The sequence below is a fragment of the Herpailurus yagouaroundi genome, unplaced genomic scaffold, assembly GCF_014898765.1.
Source record: "Herpailurus yagouaroundi ecotype Mexico unplaced genomic scaffold, PumYag 141, whole genome shotgun sequence".
Lineage (NCBI taxonomy): Eukaryota > Metazoa > Chordata > Mammalia > Carnivora > Felidae > Herpailurus > Herpailurus yagouaroundi.
Genome location: NW_024412396.1, coordinates 67,881,337 through 67,889,038, shown reverse-complemented (window position 1 = coordinate 67,889,038; position 7,702 = coordinate 67,881,337). Strand labels below are relative to the sequence as shown.

The window sequence follows — 7,702 nt, the reverse complement described above, 5'->3', positions numbered from 1 at the left end:
CGACCGTGGTGCAACCTTGGTGGAATCAATTGGCTTTTTCGAGAGCCGCTGCCTTCATCGTGTAAAATGGGGAGAAGGATACACGTCTCATGGGGTGGTTGTGAGCCCCGCACCCCCCGCCCCCGCCTCCAGTAGCATGGGCGCAATGTGCTGGGCGTGGTTGTGATCACTGTTATTAATCCCCGGGCTGGGCTCTGTGCGCGCGTGAAACTGGAGACCCGAGGCCATGGTGGCCTCTCCCTTCCCCGTTCCCTGAAGATGCCCCTAGACCCTCGGGAAGCTGTGGGTTTGCCCAGTCTGCGCTCCTGGGTCCTGCTACATGAGGGTGGAAATAAGACCACGCAGGCCAGAGACACGGGCCAGAGCGCCTCCCCTCGGCCCGGCAGGCACTGAATGGGCAGCTTTATTTCCGGGCTCTGGATTACGATGATCTCGAAGAACCATCTGGAGGCTGATCCGAGGGCTGGAAGGGCAGTCCCCCCCCCCCCCCCAAAATAAATTTCAAATGAGTATACTTGAAAAATCACGGGGGCTTCTACGGCCCAAACCAAACAGGTCTGCTTAACAGAATCACATTCAGGTGTTTGGTTTTTTTTTTAAATAAAATAAAAAATAAGTATAGACAAAGGAATGACAGTGAATGACATTTGAAAATACCACAGTGTTAAAAAAAAAAAAGACGTTGGTAGTATTTTTTTTAATCCATTGCACCTTTATTGTTTACTCTGTTCACTGTTCAGAATTTTCATACAGTCTTTCCAGAATCACACACAACCTGGTAGATGGCTCCCTCCCCCTGACAGCCCATTTTATTCCCAACCAGCCGCCTCTTGTCCCTCGTCCTTACTTGTATGATATTCTGCCAGTGTCCAAGGAGTTCCCAAGGGTTATTTATTTTTATGGAGGAAGGGGGGGGGTGAGATGTGCAGAACTGGACTTTCACAAAGCCATCGGGTTTGTGAATGACCCTGAGGGCCCTTTCTTTCCTGCGTCTTCCCCTCCTGTGCATCATCTCTCTCTCCAGCAGCCCCGCAGCCCTCACTGGGCTAAGGAATCGGGCAGATCCGGGCAGATTCAGCCACAATGTCTCGGGGAAGTTTCCTGATCTCTCGGAGCTCTTTCTTCTACAAATGGTGGGAAAAGAGCCCCTCCCATCTCGCAGGGGGATTACAGGGTTATAGGGGGATTTCAGTGACCTAAGGAATATAAAGTCTCTGGCACACAGTGTGCCCTAAATGCATGTCTACTTCCTTCTGGGAGGGAAGAGAAGACACCTGATGAATACTGTCAGAGTCAGGTGCTCGGGGGCATCTGCTTTATAAAAGAACCTGGTCCCTTAAAAGAGCACAAGAAGTGACTCTCTAATGGTGGAATTTCAGACACCACAACAAGGAGAGGGAGAGATCTGGCGGTAGCGACCCCCTGGGCATCATTTGAACCCAACCAGGCGAGCTGCTGCTTCTTTCATCCACGGGCAAGTCTGGCACCGGCAAAAGGAACCGTGACCCTCTTTGTCAGGGTATGTCGCCACAGCCAGGCAAAGGCCCTTCTCAGGGAGCCAGGAGCAGAGGGCAAATTTGTATATATTCACCCATCCCTACCAGGGAGGAAGTAGCTTTGTGTGGCTGTAAACCAGGAGCTTTAAGAAGCACAGCAATCTTTTAGGGTGATCATTGCATCTCCTTCTAGTGCCCTTAAAAAGTCACCTGTCATGGGGGTGTCCTTGCAGAGCCCGAAAGAGCCACGTGAGCTCTCATGCTGGACAGCCCACGTGCCATTTACACCCCACCTCCTTTGAAAAAGGTCCCAGGCAGCTCGCTAACTAAGGAAGGAATTATGCCCCTGTGCTGGCCTTCCCTCCTCGTTCTCCCTAATGTGCACGGTATGTGGCCGCTAAAGTAAAAATCTGATCAATGTCACCAGAATGAAAAAATAATGCTGGCAATAAGAAGCCGACGATTCCGTCCTAGAGTTGATCTGTGAACGTAGCTGCCCTCTCCTCTTCAATGACAGTCCTTTTTACGTTTCTTCGAAGCTGATCTATCGCTCAGTCCTCGTTCATGCAAAATTCTCAGTAAGGATATGGTACGACTAAGGTCCACATGCCCACAATCGTTTTAGATCTCCCATATAACAACAAAAAGCCGCTCAACGGACAATCTTAAAACATGCATCCACCAGGACCAGGGCTGGTACTATGGAAAAATGTCCTCCAGACCAAAGAGAGAGAGAGAGAGAGAGAGAGAAGGGGGGGGGAAGGGAAAAGATTCAAGATGTTCGAAGCAGGACTAGAATGGCTATACCACACAACACCTGCAGTCTACAGGGCGAAGCAGATAAAACCAACGAAAGCTCGAGGACTCGAGGAGCGCCTCTCCAAATATTTGGTTCATGCTAAAAAATAGAGCACATTTATTAAAAATATATATTTATAAACGTTGATATGAACAGATACACACGTCAAGCCAATGAAAAAAGAAAAATAAGTTATCTCCCCAGTATCAAATAGTTAGCCACTTTTGATGGATGGGATTCTGTCAAAGGGTTGCCCCTGTGGTTTCTCGTCCCGAACGGCTCGTCGTCGAGTTAAGGTGAAGCCCGTGTCCCAGGAGATGCACCGACGAGCCTCGCCCGCCCTGTTCCTCCTTTCCAATGCGTGAAATCCATCAGAGACCCGGGATGAGGAGTTTCTGCACCCATCCGCTCACCCATGGCGTCAAAGGCTGGTCTTCTGAGTGTTCTTTCGGGCCCCGGGCCAAAGACGTTGAGTTCCTTGTTGCGTGAATGAGTTTTGTTGGGTTCATTGTGCTTTAGTGTCTGCTCTTTGTAGCAGGAGTGGTTTGTTTTTGTGACCTCTTCTACAGTTCGAAGGTGCATTTGCTTGAGCAGCGTGTGTAGGTCAGGCCTGCTCGCTTGCACGGCAGCGTCCGATCAGTCACCTGCCGACACACAGGACTCCCGTCATTCGGCCATCCCCGAGGCCCCTCAGCACCCTCTGAGCCATTCACAGAGTGGTGTATATGTATACAAATATGATAACAATCAGGTTCAGAATGGTCCCGATAATCCCCAGCATCGCCAAGACGCTCTCTTCCTTACTCTCTCTCTCCTGGCCTCCTCTGTCCTCATCATTTCCACTCGTGATTACCATCTTGGTGGCAAACGTCTTTATCTTCCGCCCCAGGCTAACCTGTAACGGAAAGAGGCAGCACAAAAGACGATCATTTATGAGCATCCTCTCCACGGCAGGGCAGAGCCGGGGCAGAGGGGAGGGGATTTCATGCCTGGGCACTAGACCGTGCGTGGGAGTGAAAAATCACCCAGGGATCCCATCCTGGGACACGCCGCTCTGAGCCACGGAGCAGTAGCAGAGCACGGCTTGTCAATTTCAAGGGTGACTGTCCTGACACTGGCTCGAAGAGATCGGCCCAGGAGTCCAGCCTGGGTCCACCTTTTCTACCAAGCTTGATCTCTCCCCTCTTCCTTGAAGCAGAGAACAGAAGCTACTGCACAGCAGTTGAACGAAAACACAGGCTCCCTCCACGGCAGCGGGAATTTTACGTGCATTCACGTCCTACATCACACCCCAGAAACGTCCCATCCTGCGTATGTACAAAGAGGCGTTCCTACACACGACAGGAGCGCTGGCTGACCACGTGGGCAGGGGTGGTCAGGACCCAGGGAAGGTGAGTCACTGGGACCAGAAGGACGGCAAGAGGCTGAGAAGACTACCGTAAGAAACTCTAGCAGGAGTCTGAGTTGGAAAGTTCCTTGGCGTTAAAGGGACACATCTTGTACAACAGGGCTGGGCACCTGTGCACTTGGGGACGTGGGCGAGACGCTCCTACAAGCTCCGTTTGTGACAGCAGAGGACCAGAAGCCACCCAAACGTGCATCAAGTGTAGAACAGATGGACCCGTGGTGGTCCGCCCACTAGACACGTCTGGACGTGATGGAATATTATACGGCAGTGAAATGAACAAGCTAAGGGCACCTGTGACAAGGTGGAAAAAGCCCCAGCATGTGATGCAGAAGACTTTGTGCAGCAGGAGTCAAACCACAAACGCTGAGAACAGGCACAGCCAAACAAGATAGTGTTTAGAGACGCGTACAGGAAAAAGCCTTGGTTTCCGAGCATAATTCGTTCCGGAAACATGCCTGTAATCCAGAGCACTTGTATATCAAAGCGAATTTCAAGAACCACTGGCTCAGTCGTGATCATGTGACGTCCCGCGTCACGTACTACGCGCGCTGCAAGACATCACTCGTTTACCAAGTTAACATTTGTGAGCAATGTCTGCTCGTCTTGCGGAACACTCGCAGAACACGTTACTTGCGATCCGAGGTGCTACCATGTTTGGTTTTTAGACAAAGCAAGCGAATAATTAACGCAAAATTCAGGAGAGAGGCTTCTCACAGGCGAGGACGAAGAGGGAGGCCATTTGGAAGGAGCACCAAGAACCTTCAATACACTGGCCACTTGCCCTTTGTTAAGCTGGGTGGGGGACACCTGGCTGTTCATTTTTTCCTCATTATCTTTTGAACTGTATTCATAGGTTCCAGATTTTTTTCTTGTATGAGGCATTTTGCAGTAACCGAAATCATTTCTTTTTTTTTTAATTTTTTTCACCTTTAATAGCTCTAAAAGCTAATTGTTTAGATTTTTAAAAAATATTATAGGGTTTATAACAAATGTAGAACTAAAATACATGTGATAAGAATAGCACAGAAAGTGGAGATAGTAAATCTGTTGTAAGGATCTTATATTTCAGGGGCACCTGGCTGGCTCAGTCGGTAGAACACGCGACTCTTGATCGTGGAGTCGTGAGTTCAAGAGCCACCTTGGGGGCAGAGTTTACTTAAAAAAATAATAATAATGATGAGCAAATAAATAATAAAAATTAACATTAAGGATCTTATATTTTATGTGAAGTACTTTAATAGGATTTAGAGATCGATGGTGGTAAGTTAACAAAGACTGGAGCAACTCCTAAAAAAAAGGAAAAAGTAGAAGAGCTAGTCAGCCAATAGTGGAGATAAAAACTGAACTGTAAGATATAATCAATTAGTCCAAAAAAAAAAACCCCAGGATAAAAGAAAAGAGGAGCAAAGAACAGATGAGACAAATAGAAAACCACTACAAGAAAACCGTTTTCCACCAGCCACTAATCTGAACCGTATGTAAAAAACGATCAGTGTGTGTGTCACGGCAGCAGCTTGTCAACTTGATGGGATGGGACTCAGACCAGGCCAGCACCCCACCTCACCCCGGGTGCACTTCCTCCTTTACAGCCAGGAAGTGTTTCAGGCTCCGGCACTGTGATGGTTAATTTTATGCGTCACGTTGCCTGGGTCGTGGGGTGCCCTGACATCTGTCAAACATTATTTGGGGCGACTCCATGAAGCTTTTTCTGGATGACATTCACATGCGAATGGAGAGACTGAGGATAGCAGATGGCTCCTCCTGAAGTGGGTGGGCCTCACCTAATCAGCCGAAGACCCAAAGAGAGCAAAAGGGCTGAGTAGGAGGCGTTTCTCCGGCCTGCCTGCCTTTGAGCTGGGGCATCACTTTCCCTGCCTTTGAATTCAAACTGAAACGCTGATTCTTCCTGGGTCTTGAGCTTGTTAGCCTTTGTCCTGAAACTAAACCCATCGGCTCTCCTGAGTCTCCTAGCTGCTGACTCACCCTGCAGATCTCGAAACTCGCCAGCCTCCATCATGACATGGGCCGATTCCTTACAATAAATCTCTTTTTAATACAGGGGTCAGAAGATATCTCAGGGCAAATACCCGGGAAGGATCACAAACAGGAATCCAGGAAGGTGGAGGGTGTGGCTGCAAAGCGAATTATCTACACATCTCTTCCCCTGGGCCTGCGAATCCCCAAAAGGGCTGGGTAAGGCAGTGTGGATCAAGTCTAGATTTGGAGCCCAGTACATGCGAACAGGTGTCTGTGTCAGGGACAGACAGACAATGAGTGAAGACAGGGGAATTAATGCAGCGTGAATGCATGCACAAATGAGTGGATAAATGTCTTGAAGCGAAGTCCCATTTCGTTCACAGCTTTAGTATAACCGGACAGGCTCAGGCTAGGCCAAGCTTCCGGCTGGATCTATTCGGTTGTCTTTCTTCTTTTTCCTAGTACGGTTTTTAATGATGCATAATACACACACAGAAAAGTGCACAGACTTTAAATGTATAGCTTGGCAAATGTTCCCACCTGTTTAGCTAGCATCAAGATCAAGAAATAGAACCTTCCAGAACCCCAGGAGGCCCCCGTGGCACCCTATTCCATTTACTATCTTTTCTGCCTTCTCCCCCCCCCTCCGCCCCCCCCCCAAAAAAACCCACTACCCTGGTTTCTACACCCTAGGTTAGTTCTGCGTGCCTATAAATTTTACACGAATAGAATCATACAACACATCCTTATTCTCCCCCTCAGTCCTATGCTGGTGAAATTCACCTGTGTTGCGTGTAGCTTGTGGCTCATTCATTCTTACTGAGAACAGTACCCCATTATATAAACAGACCCATGATTTATGTCTCTATTTACTGCTGATGGACATTTGGATTTCTTCCAGTCTGAAGCCACCATGCTGCTCGGAACGTTCTTGCACACGTCTGCTGGCAAACGTTAAAAGCGTGCATTTCCCCCAACGTTTTACATACAAGTTTTCAACATAAAGAAAAAAAAATTTCCAGCGAGCACCCACACACACACCATCGGAATGCCACCATGAAGAGGTTACTACACTTGCTCTAGCAAATATCTGTGCGCCTACCCGTCCATCTTCCTTTTTGGGTGTATTTCAAAATAAACTGCAAATATGATTACACGTCTGCTTAAATCCCGCAGCATGCATGGGTTAACTAGCGTTCAATATTTGCTTGCAATTTTCCTTTTGATGTAAAACTTGTACGTGTGCGATGTCCTACTGGCTACCTGAGCCCGGGAGAGGAACCGCTGAGGTATAGGGCGTGCACGTGTTGGGGTTTACTAGATGGTGCTCGACGGTCCCCCAAAGGGGTTGTGTCCGCTTGCTTGTTTGTGAGTGCTAGAGTGATGATCGTCTCTTTTCTTCTGGTCACTCCATAGCCCAGCCTCTGCACCAAGTCACGAGAAGGTGCAAGAACTTTAGAAACCCACTCCTTTCTCTGCTCTGGACAGACATCTAGCCAATGAGTAGCCGTTATCTCCTTAGAGGGTCTCTTGTGGCTTGGAGTCTCTTTAGCTGGACCTCGAGCCCCAAGAGAGCAAGCTGCTGAAAGTTCACCTCCAAGCACGGTGCCCGGCGTGGGCCGGGCGCTGGGAGAAGCGTGCAGAATGAATGTGTACTGCGGACGGACGGGCATCTCCCGGTCTCTGCAGGGCAGGGAATGCATCACCACGGTTGGTCTAAAGAGACGCTGTTAGTGTTGCCCTTAAAACCCAAGACTGATCATCACAGTCACTCAAGCAAAACAAAGTGCCTGTCAGGGAGGCAGCTTGGCTTCAAGGCTTAATTTAGCCTCTTCCCTGAGTTAACCCGAGATAACTCTGACTCAGGGGGAAGCGGAGGGGAATAATCAGGTCGACCATATTTACTTTCTGAGGGCTCTGCAGCAAACCAAGGCCTTCTCCGCCTCACAGAAGTCTGTTACACCCTGAAGTCTGTTTCTACAGTGCTTGACTCATCAGCCTGAACTTCCCCGTGGAAACCAG

The 7,702-nt window shown here is 48.9% G+C and overlaps 1 long non-coding RNA gene across 1 annotated transcript in view; it reads right to left on the bottom strand.

Moving 5' to 3' along the window:
* Window positions 1–686: 686 nt before the first annotated feature.
* The window catches only part of LOC121032258 (uncharacterized), a 48,575-nt gene continuing 41,559 nt past the window's right edge, over window positions 687–7,702 (bottom strand). Inside the window, exon 3 of the long non-coding RNA XR_005791169.1 lies at window positions 687–3,190. This is a non-coding gene — a long non-coding RNA (uncharacterized LOC121032258). The remainder of the gene's footprint in view (window positions 3,191–7,702) is intronic.